General features: G+C 39.6%; 1 protein-coding gene and 1 long non-coding RNA gene across 10 annotated transcripts in view; one reads left to right on the top strand and one right to left on the bottom strand.

The window, feature by feature from the left end:
- Nucleotides 1-18167, bottom strand: part of NBEA (neurobeachin) — a 901556-nt gene that overhangs the window by 376829 nt on the left and 506560 nt on the right. The gene's annotated exons all lie outside the window — the stretch shown is intronic.
- LOC143983955 (uncharacterized) overlaps nt 1-18167 on the top strand; it is a 102366-nt gene that overhangs the window by 5671 nt on the left and 78528 nt on the right. The gene's annotated exons all lie outside the window — the stretch shown is intronic.

The raw sequence follows: 18167 nt of genomic DNA, 5'->3' as shown, positions 1-18167 counted from the left end.
CTTGTTTTGAGTTACAAAGGAGATCTAAAGCTAGAATTATTGCTCTCACTAACGTTCACAGCGATACCTCACGTGTAGTTTGAACACCATTTTTATATGTGGGAGGGACTTACGTATGCATTCGCTCCTGCATGTGAGCACACGGGGACGGGGGGCTTTACATTTTTTTGTTAATTTTACTTTTGGTTTTTTAGTTTGATACTTTAAAAAAAAATTGATCACTTTTATTCCTATTACAAGGAATGTAAACATCCCTTATAATAGGAATATGGTATCTGGTATGGTATGGAATTGGTCCTCTTTACAGTAAGATATGGGGTCAATAAGACCCCACATCCTTCCTCTAGGCTGGGAAGCCTGAAATAATAAAAAAAAATAAAACGGTCGCGAGTTCCCAGCAGAGGCGGCGCCATTTGTTTAAATGCAGAGGCCGGGTGTGACATCATAACATCGCGCACCGCCTCCGAACAATCAGAGACTCTGGCGACCATCTTGTCTGCTGGAAATCTCTATAGTAAACACCAGAGGCCGGCGGACCCATTCTATGACTCACCGATGGAAGCGATGAGTTGGTAGAAGCACCGGAGGGTGGCGGGGGGGGGGGGGGGCGTCCCCTCTCGCCGTCCGTAAGAATGATCAAGTGGTGGAACCACCGCTATGATCATTCTTATGGTGCATGGAATCACTGGCTGAAAAAGACGATAGCTGAATGATGCCTGTCATATGACGTACCTTGGGTAGGAAGTGGTTAAAAGAGGGAGGTGTTATGAAGTTCTAAGTCATGCCCTTTCCTAGAGTGATAATGGAGATGAGTACAATTGTCACTTATGGACAGGAAGCGTTAAAGTCAGGGGAAAAAAAGTATGGGAAAAAAAATGAATGACATTTTTCGGGTAAGGGTTACATTTTTTTAAAGCGTTGCCTATGGATATTTTAAGGTACCGCAGTTTGTCGCCATTCCAGGAGCATATGCAATTTTAAAGTGTAACAGGTATATGTTTATAATATATCTATAATATAAATTGGGCTAACTTTACTGTTTCATTATTTTTTAATTCAGTGAAAAAATTTGAATGAGCGCAGTGCAAATACTGTGACATAAAATATTGCAATGACCGCCATTTTAATCTCCAGAGCGTCTGCTAAAAAATATATATGTTTGGGGGTTCCAAGTAATTTTCTAGCAAAAAATAAGTGTCAGAAATAGGCTTAGTCTTGAAATGGTTAACAAATACAAGTCTTGACACAACCAAAAGGGCTAATGATTTACTATCCAAATACTTATATATATGTTCAAGCCTGCCGGGTAAGTAAATGCTGGCTAATAAACTGGTGCAAAATTATATTTGTTTACCTTTAATATAGCAATAGTTGTCATTTTCCTCATCTAGACAATTTATGTGTAAAATATTACAATGAAATACATACTATATATATATTCAAATATAATTAAACCATAAGCATGGTAGAAAAAAAAAAATTATATATAAAATTTTATATATATATATATATATATATATATATATATATATATATATATATATATAAATAAAATGGTTTAAAGAAAGGGAAAAAAAGGAAAATCACTGGCAAGAAATCTACAAAAATATTTAAAAGGACACGATAGACAAAAAAAAAAAAAAGTATACGTTTTATGAATTATGAAAAAAGCTATTAATTTGATTGCTCTACTGTATGTTAAGCAAAATAAGGCAACAAAATCACGATTTTCGTCAATGGAATTTTTGAATAGTGAACCACCTGTGTTGGGATATATTGCTCTCTGCTGTGTCACATTCCTTTTCAATATCTGATGTTCTGATATTCTCTAAAAATGTTATGTTATGCATACAGGACATAAAACTTTTTTTTCCACATGAACCAATTCCTTATAATGTGTTTCGGGGAGACATCTTTCTGATATGGGCTGCAGGTGGCTGTTCATAAATGTTTAACTACAATCCATAATATTTACATATGCTTATAACATGGAAATATTCAGAAAATGTATGATTGTAGCTGTCAGTTTACGGCCCCATCAAGTGTGATTTATTAGTGTTCACAGAGTGGAAGATGACATCACCAGGGTTAGCCAGGAGAGCCGCAATTTCTGAAACCTCTCAAACTGGCATTTTCTCTTTAACTTTTATTATATGATATAAAACTTGACAAGTTTACTTTAAAAAATAACTTTAACTAACATATGGAAACACAATGTAAGAATGATGTTTTCTTACACAATGCACGGAAAAGAAATACAGGGAAACTGAAGGAATTACAGGTCACTTCCATAAAGCACTATACGAAAAAAAATGGAAAATTAAAAATATATTAATTGTAGTTATCCCATAGCAACCGGATTTCATTGTAGCCAGGTCAGACATGGGTAACTGTACTTTGCCTAAATAAATAAAGCTCTTAGGGGAGCAATCAACCATCTGCATTAGGTCAATTATTTGTCTTAAAGCATACAAAAAATAAGTTTGGGTGTTTGTACAGTCATACAATTGTATAACATAGCTTTAAAGCTTAAAAAATATACACAAACCATGCAACAACTTTAATCTGCAAAGCATGGATGCAAGAAAAAAGCGAATTATTTTATTTCATGGAAGAGATAAGGCTCATCTCCTCTAAAATGTAAAGGAAGGAAAGTATAGTACCAGAATTGCAACTGACATTGTTTATGGTTTATCATTAATACCATTTTACATCTTCATGCCTGGAGTAAACAGTCATTTTTTTTCATGTTTTGTGACTGCTAGTAAGTCATTGAAAATGTAATCATTCCTTGGGATAAATGCTGGTGGCAGCACAATTTCTTGCACCCAAGATTCACAGCTTTTTCCAATTACAATTTGAAAAATATCTTAATCTTGGGTGAAACAAATATAAAAGTTAATGTGCTTCCGTCATTTAGAAAAATCTAGGTTTCAGCGTTTATTACAAAAGGGCACCAGGCTAGATGTTACTGGAAGTAAACAGGAGATATCTGCCAAAGTCAAATATCTAGAGATTATACTTTAATGGAAAATATAAACTTTCTAAAAAGACTATAACGCTCTCATTAACAGATTCGATTTTAAAGGCTGTTTATTAAAAAAAAATGGTAATATAAAAAAAATAAAAAATAAAGTCACACTTTAAATTTTTGTTTTAACTAATACATTTTTAATTTACATATCTAACAATATCATTAGCATTACAAATTATAGATGCACTCTTTTTAAAAGCTAAATAATAGTTTGAAATACATTGGGAGAAGTATTTACTTAATTTAATTAATACAACTATACTAATGTTTATGTGATTTTAAAATGTCAAGGGGTTGTGAATTGCTTACACAATTACATAGCAAACTACAGCTATGAAAAAGCACTACACATCAGGTACTATTTATAAAGGTCTCTTGTAGCTAGTCATCACAAGGAGACATATAAAGCAATATTAGAGTCCCCATGACCTTGCATTTTACTACCTGAACTAAGAGAACTAAGGGCTTGACCTCAGCAAGTCTGGGAGAACTGATGTATGGAGGGTAATTATGTTTAAAAGGATTTTATGTCCATTGGTTTTCTTCTTTAACTTGGAATATGTTAATTATCAGCTTCTACCAGCTTAGTGTCATCAAGAAAAAAAGTACAGAGACAGAGATGAATATATGATTTTTTTTTTTCCATATGTTATTTTAAAACAAGAGCTTCCACACTTACCATGTACTTCCTGTCCTGTTAAATACAAAAGGGACATAAATTGAATGTAATCTTTCTATTCCACTGGGGGCTGCCATACAATTTTTAGAGTCCCCTCTGGCGTTAAAGTTAAAGAGGGTTAAAAAAAAAAAGTTCCCTATGAAATAAGAGCAAGGTTTTGATCTGTTTTATTTTTATTGCTCCAATATGTGCTGAAGTCTAGCAGGATACCACAGCCATTCCGTCTGGTCTTTATCAAGGTCTGTCTACATTTTACTCATTGTGATTTCCCCATTGCACCCAGCAGAAATCCTTCTCACAAATGGAATCAATTGGGATGCAAGAACAGAAAGTTAAATTGTAATGTTTTGTTTGCTTGGATTAATTTAGAAAAAGAAACTTTAAAATTGGTCTAATTTGTGGAGCCTGCACTTGCCTGCATGCTTCCAATGAAAGAGGTAACTGAAAAAGAAAATTGTTCATAGTGTGTACTTGTGTAGGCACATCTGTGAGTATGCTTACAACACCAAACAATCATACACACTTGCATATTTTGCCATACAAATATAGACATAAGCAGTCATATTTTACCATACATACCATACTTTCACATATGTCCCCAAATTTTCTGTACAATTCCCTTAGACTTGCCACCACCAGCAAATATTATCCTCCCTCCTGCAGAGTGGCAAACACTCACACCCCTAATACTACTATCCACTGGTGCAGAAAACAACAGCTGACAAGCATCAGCAACCCACTGCCTTTACCCTCAGGAATGTTGTTAGAATAATCACTCTAAAAAAGGGGCACTTATATACATAAAGGAAGGAAAAAGTGAGTTTTAGGCTCATCTAAAAAAGGCATACATAATAAGAAAGCTATACAAACATGCCCTGGTTAGGGTAGTTGAGAAGCACTGATCTATAAACAATATTATTCTACATCTTGATTATTAGCATGTGATTTAGGCAATGTTTACGTCTGTAGCTTAACCACTTAAGCCCCGGACCAATTTGCAGCCAAAGGACCAAGCCCCTTTTTGCGATTCGGCACTGCGTCGCTTTAACTGACAATTGCACGGTCGTGCGACGTGGTTCCCAAAACAAATTGGCGTCCTTTTTCTCCCACAAATAGAGATTTCTTTTGGTGGTATTGGATCACCTCTGTGGTTTTTATTTTTTTTGCGCTATAAACAAAAATAGAGTGACCATTTTGTAAAAAATTCTATATTTTTTACTTTTTGCTATAATAAATATCCCCCAAAAATATATCAAAACATTTTTTCCTTAGTTTAGGTATTAGATACGTATTATTCTACATATTTTTGGTAAAAAAAAAAATATATATAAAAAACATTTTTTTTCCTCAGTTTAGGCCGATACGTATTCTTCTACATATTTTTGGTAAAAAAAAAATCGCAATTAGCGATTATTGATTGGTTTGCGCAAAAGTTATAGCGTTTACAAAATAGGGGATAGTTTTATAGCATTTTTATTAAATTATTTTTTTTACTAGTAATGGCGGTGATCAACAACTGTGACTGCGACATTATGGCGGACACAGTGGACATTTTTGGAACCATTGTCATTAATACAGCAATCAGTGCTATTTAAATGCACTTATTCCTGTGTAAATGACACTGGCAGTGAAGGAGTTAACCACTAGGGGGCAGTGTAGGTGTTATGTATGCCGTTATGTGTTTTTTTTATTGTAGGGGGCGTGGCCTGGCATGTGACGTCACTGATCGTCCTTCCCTATAAGGGAAGAGACGATCGGTGAGAGCCACACAGGGAAGCACTCAAGTTCTTCAGCTCTGTGACCCGATCGCGGGACACCAGCAGCGATCAGGTCCACTGGTCCCGCGGCCACGGTCATGGAGCACAGGACCGGGTCGGGAGCGTGCCGCAGGCCCACGGCTGGGCACTTAAAAAGTAATGTACAGGTACGTGCTTGTGCCCAGCCATGCCATTCTGCCGACGTACATCGGCGTGAGGCAGTCCTTAAGTGGTTAACGATCAGAAATCTGCTAGATTTCCAGAAAAATCCCAGGCCCAAACTTTTCATTTCCAGAAGCTGTATAAAAGCCCAAATTACTAAATAAATATCTGATTTCTGCCACAAAAGTGTCACTAGATAAGTAATTTCATTGTGGTTTAATGCAAGTCTTTTTAAAATATATCTTATTTTGTTATACAACATTTTAATACCATAATATTTGTATTGCAATTATTGTATACTACTTGATGTGGTGATATTTAACATTTTACCCAAGGCTTAAAGTTACGTTTTAGCTTTAACACAGTTGTAAACCCCGCTTGGTCATTTTTACCCACAGGTAAGCCTATAGTAAGGCTTACCTGTAGGTAAAATAAATAAATCTCCTAAATGTGCATGGACTCTGAAGATCCGGCATACCTTGCCGGAACCAAGGGTCCTGTGCACATGGGTGGGAGTGACATCATCACAGCTAAGGCCAATCACCTAGCCAATGTATGCAAACTCAAAAGAAAGACAGGGGAGACATGTCAGCCCTTCCGCCCCCCCCCCCAGTTCTGTGAATGGATCACCGTTTTCTTCAGACATCTGAACTAAGCAAAATTGTAGGCATCCCTTATAGTAGGGATTTCATTTTTGTGGATATACCCAAGTTACCTGAACATACTGTGTAAAGGTTGCTGCATCTCTCAGGCACTCAGACACAGAACAGTCCATAAGCTTTGTTTTTTTTTTATTTGAGGGGATTGAACTTGGAGGGCCCCTGTGGTGTAGAAATAGTTCCAGTGCTAATGTCCTCTTTTCAGCTACCAATCCCAGATAGCTCTCTTCAGACCCTGTCAGCCAGCCCAGCTGCAATGATCTCTTTACACTGCCCTTCCCACAGTCCTCTCTTTTGGTTCTGCACCCAAACTGAAAACTCTAATTTCGCTCAGGCATGCCTCCCTAGTCCTCCCGACTGTACTTCACTCACCAGCCCTCCTGGCTGCGATCAGTTGTCCTGCCTGAAGTCTCTTAGCCATGTTCTCTCCCACTGTCCTCCCCTTGCCCTCTCACGTGCCACTCCGCCAGGATCTGGTCTCCCCTCCTGGATACACCCGAGCCCCGGCCCAAGGGTCAACAGTCTCCACACTCTCTCACTCCAACTCTTCCACCAGACAACTCTTCCCCAGCTGGGCTGACCCTAGGTATTTTAGGAGACCTGCCCCCTGACAATCCAAGTTGAGAATTGGTCAAGGCTCCTTAAAATACACCAGGCAGCTCCACCTCGCCTCTCCTCTCTTTTTAGCACCTTCCAGAAAGAAGAGGGAGGTGACAGTGAGTCACCCAGCCCTGTCCTGAGCTACTCCCTGGCTATGAATAAGCACTACAGCTAGTGTGAAACGTCAGCAATTTTTCCTTGTTCGCTGCATTTGTTGAGCTGTGATGTGATTTTCCAATAAAAGAACGTGATCTTCTGAAGAGTGCGGCAGTCCAGAGCTTGTTTTTCGTCTGTTGCCTGAGCTACTCCCAGCCCAGAAGACAAACAGGCCTAACCCACCAGCTTTTCTACTCTATCAGAAAAATCCTCAATCTAGCACCTACCTAACTAGAGGGTGCTACAACTGTTTACTAAGGATGGAGAGATGGTAAAGGTATTGAATTTATTCTTCTCCTCGGTCTTCACGAGGGAATTGGGGGGTCACAGGAAGCACCTTCATGGCTAACAGAGGACAGAATTAGAAATAGACTTGAAAAAGTTAACATTAATAAGTCACCAGGACCAGATGGCTTGCACCAGAGGATCCTTAACCACTACAATACAGGGCACTTTCGCCCCTTCCTTCCCAGCCCAATTTTCAGCTTTCAGCGCTCTCACACTTTCAATGAAAATTGCGCTGTCATGCTACGCTGTACTAAAATGAAATTTTTCTCATTTTGTTTGTACAAATAGAGCTTTATTTTGGTGGTAATAATTCACGCCTCAGTTTTTTATTACTTGCGATATAAGCGAAAAAATTGCGTAAATTTGGGGAAAAAAAATATTTTCTCCGTTCCATTTTAAAATAAATCCAATAAAATCGAATTTTGTCATATATTTAAGCGAAAATGTATTCTGCTACATGTTTTTGGTAAAAAAAAATCCATTAAGTGTATAAAAATTGGTTTGTGTGATCATGGACAGATGTACGCAAATGATCATGTACAGATGTGTGCAGGTGATCACGGACATATGTGTGCAGATAATCATTGGGACATGCGATTTTAATGGGACATATGTGGGGGACATACGTTTTTATTATTTGGGGACATGTGTGTTTACACTGTGTTTTACACTAGACTGGTGATCAGTGAGTAAAAAGCTGTAAAAAACAGCTCATACTCACTGATCACCAGCCGGCTGCAGTGATCTGCTCTACTCAGCGACGACTTCCGTGTGAGGAGAGCTGATTGCCTAGCAACCGGCTGTTTGTTTATATCACATGATGGCTGTGATTGGACATGGCTGTCATGTGATCAGGAGGGCCAATCACAGAACCCTCCTGCCGATCCGAGATACGCCGCATCCGGGTGACACAAGCGCATCGGGATCGTGCCGCAGCGCGGGCACGTGCTCATGTGAGATCCACCTCCTACTGAAGGACGTTCCTGAACGTCCAGTCATAAGGAGAGAGCTCCCACCCAGCCAATGTATATATACAAGTAGTTAAGGAATTCCGTCAAGTAATTGCCAGACTATTGTTCCTAATTTTTACGAACAGTCTATTGACTGGAATGGTACCAAATTGGAGAAAAGGCAATGTAGCACCAATATTTAAAAAGGGCCAATGCCTGGGAATTACAGACCAGTTAGCCTAACATCAATAGTATGCAAACTCTTGGAGGGGATAAGGGATTATATACAAGATTTTAGTAATGAGAATGGTATTATTAGCAGTAATCAGCATGGATTCATGAAGAATCGTTTTTGACAAACCTATCTATTAACCTTCTATGAGGGCGTGAGCTGCCATATACATAAAGCCCTATAGATGTGGTGTATCTGAATTTTGCAAAAGCATTTGATACAGTTCCCCATAAATGTTTGCTGTACAAAGTAAGGTCTGCTGGCATGGACCATAGGGTGAGTACATGGATTTAAAACTGGCTACAGGGGTGAGTTCAGAGGGTAGTGATAAATGGGGAGTACTCGGATTGGTCCGGGTTGGAAAGTGGGGTCCCCCAGGGTTCTGTCCTGGGACCAATCCTATTTAATTTATTCATAAATGACCCAGAGAATGGTATAAAAAGCGCAATCTCTGTATTTGCGGACGATACTAAGCTAAGCAGGGCAATAACTTCTCCACAGGATGTGGAAACCTTGCAAGAAGATCTAAACAAATTAATGGGATGGGCAACTACATGGCAAATGAGGTTTAATGTAGAAAAATGTAAAATGATGCATTTGGGTGGCAAAAACATGAATGCAATCTATTCACAGGGGGGATAACCTCTGGGCGAATCTAGGATGTAAAAGCACCTGGGGGTCCTAGTAGATGACAGGCTTAGCCATGGCATGCAATGCCTAGCTGCTGCAAGCAAAACAAACAGAATATTGGCATGCATTAAAAAGGGGATCAACTCCAGAGATAAAACAATAATTCTCCCACTCTACAAAACACTGGCCCAGCCACACCTGGAGTATGCCATCCAGTACTGGACATCGGTCCTCAGGAAGGATGTGCTGGAACTGGAGAGAGTCCAGAGAAGGGCAACAAAACGAATAAAGGGACTGCAGTACATTAGTTATGAGGAAAGGTTACGATCACTGAACTTATTCTCTCTGGAGAAGAGACGCTTGGGAGGGGATATGGTTTCAATGTACAAATGCCGTACTGGTGACCCCACAATAGGGATAAAACTTTTTTGAAAAAGGGATTGTAAGACACACGGCCATTCACTAAAATGAGAAGAAACCTTTAACCTTAAACTGCATAGAGGGTTCTTTACTATAATGCCCTGTACACACGACCGGTTTTCAGAGTTTTTCCCAAGGAAATTTCACTGAAACTGTCTTGCGTACACACAATCACCCCAAAGTCCGATCTTCAAAAACGCGGTGATATACAACACGTATGTTGGGACTAGAAAAAGGAAGTTCAATAGCCAGTAGCCAATAGCTTCCGTCTCGTACTTGCTTCAGAGCATGCATCGTTTTTGATCCGTCAGAACAGCATACAGATGAGCGGTTTTCCCAATAGGAATTGGTTCCGTTGGAAATATTCAGAACATGTTCTATTTCTAGGTCCATCAGAATTTTCGGCATAAAAAGGTCCGATGTGGCATACACACGATCGGAATATACGTTGAAAAGCTCCTGTCTGACTTTTTCTGTTGGACATTCCACTCGTGTGTACGCGACATAAGGGTGGTAAGGCAGTGGTTTCAGCGGGCAGCATCAATAATTTAAAAAAAACTATTAGATAAGCACCTGATTGATCACAATATACAGGGATATACAATGTAATACTGACAAAATCACACACATAGACTTGATGGGCTTGTGTCTTTTTCAATCCCGCCTACTATGTAACTGCATCTTTCCTCGTTAGAACAAGTGCACCAAGTTGTTATAAAGAAACTCAGACCTTACCATTTAGAAATCATATTGCAAAGGAAATGGTGAAACAACCAGCCATTTCTTAAAGCAGAAAAAGGAATGAATCTTCAACAATGTTTGTTAAAATCCCTGCAACGTACATTGATCACCCAAGAAGGATTGTGTTTTTCTAAACAAAAGTGGAGGTCCACTTTAGGTTAAAATGTTAGTAAAGGCTTATAACCATAATGCCTAAAAATTTTGCATCCTCCCCTCTGTTGTACCTATCCTGCATAGCTTTTTTTTAATTTGTTACAGTCATGTGATCTAGTAGCTCCAGATCCCTTGGACTGCTGGACAACGGCTATGAATACCTGCCTATGGTGCCATACTGTCATACAGTGGGGATGGAAAGTATTCAGACCCCCTTACATTTTTCACTCTTTGTTATATTGCAGCCATTTTCTAAAATGATCCCATATTGACAGAAAAACACAGAATTGTTGAAATTTTTTCAGATTTATTCAAAAAGAAATACTGAAATATCACATAGTCCTAAGTATTCAGACCCTTTGCTGTGACACTCATACATTTAACTCGGGTGCTGTCCATTTCTTCTGATCATCCTTGAGATGGTTCTACACCTTCATTTGAGTCCAGCTGTGATTGATTTTACTGATTGTACTTGATTAGAAAGCCACACACCTGTCTATATGAGACCTTACAATTCACAGTGCATGCCAAAGCCAAAGAGAATCATGAGGTCAAAGGAACTGACTGAAGAGCTCAGAGACAGAAATGTGGCAAGGCACAGATCTGGCCAAGGTTACAAAAAAATTCTGCTGCACCTAAGGTTCCTAAGAGCACAGTGGCCTCCATAAACCTTAAATGGAAGATGTTGGGGATGACCAGAACCCTTCCTAGAGCTGGCCGTCCGGCCAAACTGAGCTATCGGGGGCGAAGAGCTTTGGTTAGAGAGGTAAAGAAGAACTCAAAGATCACTGTGGCTGAGCTCCAGAGATGCAGTCGGGAGATGGGAGAAAGTTGTAGAAAGTCAACCATCACTGCAGACCTCCACCAGTCGGGGCTTTTTGGCAGAGTGGCCCAATGGAAGCCTCTCCTCAGTGCAAGACACATGAAAGGCTGCATGGAGTTTGCTAAAAAACAAAACAAAAAAAAACACCTGACAGACTCCAAGATGGTGAGAAATAAGATTCTCTGGTCCGATGAGACCAAGATAGAACTGTGTAGTCTTAATTCTAAGTGGTATGTGTGGAGAAAACCAGGCACTGCTCATCACCTGTCCAATACAGTCCCAACAGTGCAGCATGGTGGTGGCAGCATCGTGCTGTGGGGGTGTTTTTCAGCTGCAGGGACAGGATCACTGGTTGCAATCGAGGGAAAGATGAATGCTGCCAAGTACAGGGATATCCTGGAGGAAACCCTTCTCCAGAGTGCTCAGGACCTCAGACTGGGCCAAAGATTTACCTTCCAACAAGACAATGAACCTAAGCACACAGCTAAAATAAAAGGAGTGGCTTCACAACAACTCCGTGACTGTTCTTGAATGGCCTAGCCAAAGCCCTGACTTAAACCCAATTGAGCATCTCTGGAGAGACCTAAAAATTGCTGTCCACAAATGTTTACCATCCAACCTGACAGAACAGGAGAGGATCTGCAAGGAGGAATGGCAGAGGATCCCCAAATCCAGGTGTGAAAAACTTGTTGCATCTTTCCCAAAAAGACTCATGGCTGTATTAGATCAAAAGGGTGCTTCTACTAAATACTGAGCAAAGGGTCTGAATACTTAGGACCATGTGATATCAGTTTTTCATTTTTAACAAATCTGCAAAAATTTCAACAATTCTGTGTTTTTGTGTCAATATGGGGTGCTGGGTGTACATTAATAAGGAAAAAAATGAACTTAAATGATTTTGAAATGGCTGCCATATAATAAAGAGTGAAAAATGTAAGAGGGTCTGAATACTTTCCGTCCCCACTGTAAATATTACCCATCAAGGGCATTTAGCAATAAAGATATACAAAGAGTGGTAACGAAGAGCAAAAAAGCATATAATTAACTAAAATCTTATTTATTGATGTGCTTTGCACATCATTACTGCTCTGTGCCCCAATTTACCGAGGGGCATTTCTTTCTCGATTTATATAGATTTTTTAAACTTTAGGTTTTATTCAGTGTGTACATACTAATACAGTGTCCACACTAATATTTGTAGTACAATTTTGCTCAATGCGAGGAAACCCATATTGCCCACAAAATATACTTCATTAATAAAGATTAGTATAACCTACAGGAGGGTACACAAAACAAAAATGCAATCTAATGCAAACATTATTTTGTGTACCCTCCAGTGGGTAATACTAATTCTTATTAATAAAGTGTATTTTAGAATGTATATTTGGTGGGAGACTCTGTAACCCTTTCTGAATATATCCTTAACATTAGTTAACTTGGAAGGCTACGAGTCCCCACTGTTATAGCAATATATAAATTTATTTTATTGTAAAAATGTGTTATCTATTGGCTCTGGTGGTTTTCATTATTCCTGGTCTTGAAAAGTCAGTTTATCTTCTTTAAAACTTATTTCATTGATTTTGTTTTAAACTTAAGTGAACTGGAAACAAGACAAAAGATTGCATACACTAAACTGAGTCAGTATTGGTAGTGAATATTACCTTCTGTGGTGCACTGTATATGGTTAAAGTACACACAGTTTATTTAAAAACATACTATTACCATGTGTGTGCAACAGTTTTCATACTGGATGTTCAAGTTTAAATGAGAACCTTTATCAAAGTACGGTCATTTATGCATATGGACCAACACCCATTTTTCTGGAAAATGTCTCCATATTTAGTGAAAAAAAAATAGGTAAAATTAGCAATACAATCGGAGGATCCTCCTGCTCTCAAAGAATGGATTAATACAATGGGAGATATGCTCCAGATAGAAGAAACAATTTTCCAACATAGGGGTTGAGCCCAGAAATTCGAGAAACTATGGGGGCCGTGGCTGAATGTACCGGGACTTGCCCCAGTGGATCTGGTCATGGGCAGATTGCTAGGCATCGGTACCTGAACAGGGTGTTTTTTTGGGCCACTGACTCAACTATATGGGTACTGGCAATTCAGTCTAGAACATGGCACAAGGCATTAGGCAGCCAAGGAAAGTCTAGGTAGAGCTGCAGACCGCATAAAACTATTGCTTATGATGGCTGTATATGTACTGGAATGTATTTGTGGCTTCGGTGTATGTTTATGTGTGTTCTTCAATAAACTTTTTTCTGGATAAAAAAAAATAGCAAAACAGCACAGTAAAAGTGGAGAGAAATGAAAATATTACAGCAGTGACTGAAATATACTGTTATTGCTGTTAGAACACAGATATAACCCTTAGCTCCTGAAGCAAGCAGAGTCCTTCAAGAGAAAGGAATAATTGGACTTCACTACATCTCATGTGATGAATTCACTCTAGTATAATAACTAGAAGGAAGAATGTGTAAAAGAGCAAAGCAAACTCATATTGCAAAGACAATGTTCACCTAACTTAGTGAAAAAGGTGAAGCTAAGCAAAAATGTACTGAGCAAAGAATACTCAATCATGTGCAAGAACATATATATAAAATAAATAAAATAAAATAAACACCAACAGAACTTTTGCTTTACGCAATATTGAATCTTTAAAGTCAGCACTGTCTGTTTTATGTACTAAGCGTATCTTCACTTTGCCAAGTGAGTTGCTTCGTTTTCACTTAGTAAGCAAATGACGTGAATCTGTAATCATATTAATCATGTATAAGCAACAATCTTTTTTTAAAAATAATCCTTGTATGTTTTTTTTTTTTTTCCCTCAAATCACATTTAATCCAAATTGTCCAGATTTACCAAATTCCTCTGTTCTTACTATATATATATATATATCTCAATATTGAATTCTCTCTCTCTCTATATATATATATATATATATATATATATATATATATATATATATATATATACCATATTATTTATATATATAAAAAATATCAGTACAGTATATCTATATAATAGGATATAATATATTACACAATAGGATCACTTCAAAATTGCACAATTTTCAGGATATTCTGTATGTTTGTGTTTATTATTCATGTAGTGTGTTTACTTATATATATGAATCACTTAAACTGCCAGGTACAGCACACATTAATTCATCCACTAGAATCCTATATTGTGCCTTGAGGAGGTCAAACAGAGCTTTAATGAGTTAAAACATGACCATGATCCACTTTATCATGCAGCATAGCAAAACAGTTAAAATGAATATAGCTTGCATATTAAAGATTAATATAGCTTACATATTAAGTATTAAATAAAAACTCAATTGACCCCCCCCCCCCTCCATTTGCACCCTAAAAAAGGAACCCTTCTTATGCGCAGCATTATGAGTATAATGGAAATTGCCTGATTATTGCTGCTGATGATTTGCACCCAAGCTGTCCTTCTCCTAGCTGACGACATGCCGAGTGAAAAAAATTATAAAAACGCAGACTTCCATTTTTTGGTTTCATATATTCACTTAATAAACTGACCTAACATAGTTCCTTTACAAAAAGTGAACAAAGAGCTCTGCTCAGTTAAGTTGATGGATCCGATTTACAATATTAAAAATTTTATACACAGTAAGACAGACCCTCAAACACCGTTATTGGTAATAACAGTGCTGTATTTTGGCCTAGGCCGACAAGGTCCAGGCCAGCACTTTGCTCCTCCTGAGTCAGTCCATCCATTCACTCAATGCCGAAGCTGCTGGCTGCACCATCTCTCATAGAGCACAGCGTCTGCTTACAGTTTCCCCCTCCCCCTCCCCTCCCCTCCACACAGACAGGAGAGCGGAGAGAGAACTGGTCAGCCTCCTGTGTTGTGATTCCAGAAGGTGCACCTGGATTGGTCAGATTGCGGCTTCAGCTTGCAGACCCAGCTACACTCTGGATATCCTGGAGGGGGTGAGAGTAACTATTATACCGATCCTTTTCCCTGTCTCTCCTTACAAACCTCACAGCTTATCTGTCCTCCAGCTTTCACTTTGTTTCTCCTATCTCCCTGTTATCTGAAATATGCCGGACTGTCTGATAATTAACCCTCTGTGTCCTTGGTGCTACAGGAGACTGTGTTTTTCTTCTCTTCATCCATGGAGACATGTACACTGCTGCTTACATATATAGTTAACTCTTTACAGCTCAATATCTGCAGGCTGGTGCTTCTGGAATCAATGGCATTTAACTCCTGGTGTCTGCTTGTAAGACACCTTTCACACTGAGGCGTTTTCAGGCGTTAAAGGGCTAAAAATAGCGCCTGAAAAAATGTCTCCCCTACAGCCCCAGTGTGAAAGCCTGAGTGCTTTCACACTGGAGCGGTGCGCTTGAAGGACATTAGAAAAAGTCCTGCAAGTAGCATCTTTGGGGAAGTTTAGAAGCGCTGCATACAGTGCTCCTCCACCACCCCTGCCCATTGAAAGAAATGGGTACCAGTGCCAAAGTTCCTGCAAAGAGCTTCAGCAGTGGTGCTTTTCGGGTGCATTTAACTCTTTCTTCTGCAGCTAGCGGGGGTTAAATGCATCCCGCCGAAAAAAGCACTGCTAGAACTAGCGGTGCTTTACCGCTAACTCGGCCCGCTGGCAGTGTGTAAGTGGTCTATATGTGATTAACCTTTCATAGCCACCTGTATGGCTAATGCTGCCTTCTGGCATATGAAGAAAAGTGTAATTTCTAAGCATAGATCAGTCTGCATTTTATTACCCATCCTGCAGACTACATTAAGCTCAGGTTCACACTGATGCAGGTTACAAATCGTGAGAGATTAGCTGAACTTGCTCAATTTCAAACTGGAAATGCGATTTGACAGACATCTGTGCAGGAAAGATGTCTATACAAATCACACCATGAAGTCGCCAAAAATAGTGCAGGTGCTACTTTTGGGAATAGGTGTAGTACATGTCAAATCGCATTGCCAAATCGGCCCGATGTGAATGGGTGGTTAAACAGAAACGGCAGTCTGCTCACATAATTTGGTAGGATAGGAATGCAATTGGAGACCCTTATTGGGCACTGGTGAGGCTGCGCCGATGGGCACTGGTGAGGCTGCGCCGATGGGCACTGGTGAGGCTGCGCCGATGGGCACTGGTGAGGCTGCACCGATGGGCACTGGTGAGGCTGCACCGATGGGCACTGGTGAGGCTGCACCGATGGGCACTGGTGAGGCTGCACCAATGGGCACTGGTGAGGCTGCACCAATGGGCACTGGTGAGGCTGCACCAATGGGCACTGGTGAGGCTGCACTTGGTACCCACTTTTAATGTACAGAGAGGAAGAGGTGGGGCTCTAAGGGGAAAAGGTGGAGCCAAAAGAGGAAGGGGTGTGGTTTACAGATGACAGGGTGGGTCTTAAACAAGAAGGAGTGGGTCATGTTTAAATTAGGGGATGCACAAGTTTAGTCAGGCCTAGGGCAGCATAAAACCTAAATACACCACTGGGTAATAATCTAAACTATCAATATGAAACACATATGATGCTGTGTAGCTAGCTCAGGACTGCAGAAGCACTGCTCTCTTATTAGGTTAAAGTTTATACAATGCATTTTAAATACATCACTTTAAAGCGGGAGTCCGCCGGGACTCCGCATTTTTTTTTTTTTTTTTTTTTTTTTTAAAGCCAGCAGCTACAAATACTGCAGCTGCTGACTTTTAAAATAAGGACACTTACCTGTCCAGCGCGCCCGCGATGTCGGCACCTGAAGCCGATCTCTAGATCGTCTCTCGGGTCCTGCCGCCGCCATCTTGGGTATGGGAATCAGGAAATGGAGCCTTTCGGCTTCATTTCCCGGTTCCCTACTGCGCATGCGCGAGTTGCGCTGCGCAATAAGGACGGTCCCCGCTGCCTCTGGGATCTGTGTGTTTCCCAGCAGGCAGCGGGGCACTTGCGGAAAGGGGCGTAATCTACGCCCCTTTCCGCAGAGAGCTATCCCGGAAGTGGGTGCAGATACCTGTACTGTACAGGTATCTGCACCCCCCTCCCCCCTGAAAGGTGCCAATTGCGGCGCCGGAGGGGGGGAGGGTTCCGATGAGCGGAATATCCACTTTAGGGTGGACCTCCGCTTTAAAAACACCTTTAAAAAGCAAGAAATATACAACTGTAGAAACCAATATATATATATATATATATATATATATATATATATAACTACAGCTCCTTAAAATTCACAATTTAACTTTTTCCATTTTTGAAGCTTAAGCTGGATGTAAAAAAAAAAAAAAAAAAAAGACGTGAAAACAAAACTCCAGAATGTCTTTTCATATTAACTTTACTAATATAACATAACGGTGATATATTTATTCAGACATGGCGCTAGTCTGAAATAGTGTAATTTAAAGGTGAAGTATGGAGGCAGTTGAACCATACAACATTTTGGGACATTTTAGATCCTGTTGCACTTTATATACGATATTAAACAGTAAAAATATAAAATGTAACATTGGAGAACACAAACACATTCTTGGGAAGAAATGTTAATCGGTGCAAAACCCGGGATATTTTCACGGACAACACACTTTACATTAACTTCTCGGTAACTGGCAGTGAGATATTGCGGTTTTCTATACATCTTACTCTCTATAGTCTGAAAATCCTCAGCAAATTGCTTGTTTTAATCAGATTGAGAAGATAGAGTCTGCTTCCTGTGCAGCAGATACTAATTGTAATCACACAAGAAAAACTTGTCTAACATTTTTGCCGAGTAGAGTAATGCTGAAGACTAACTTCCACCAAATGCACTCAGCCATTCAAGCGCATTAAACTAACGTCAGTCTCACAAAATGTGCACTTAAAAATAGCACAGTTTACATCATATGAATGCAGACACAC

Source organism: Lithobates pipiens, unplaced genomic scaffold (assembly GCF_037356315.1).
Source record: "Lithobates pipiens isolate NorthernLeopardFrog02 unplaced genomic scaffold, aLitPip1_a1.2 Scaffold_16, whole genome shotgun sequence".
NCBI classification, from domain to species: Eukaryota; Metazoa; Chordata; class Amphibia; order Anura; family Ranidae; genus Lithobates; species Lithobates pipiens.
Note: the sequence above shows the minus strand (reverse complement) of the source record. Positions and strands in the feature narration are given on the sequence as shown.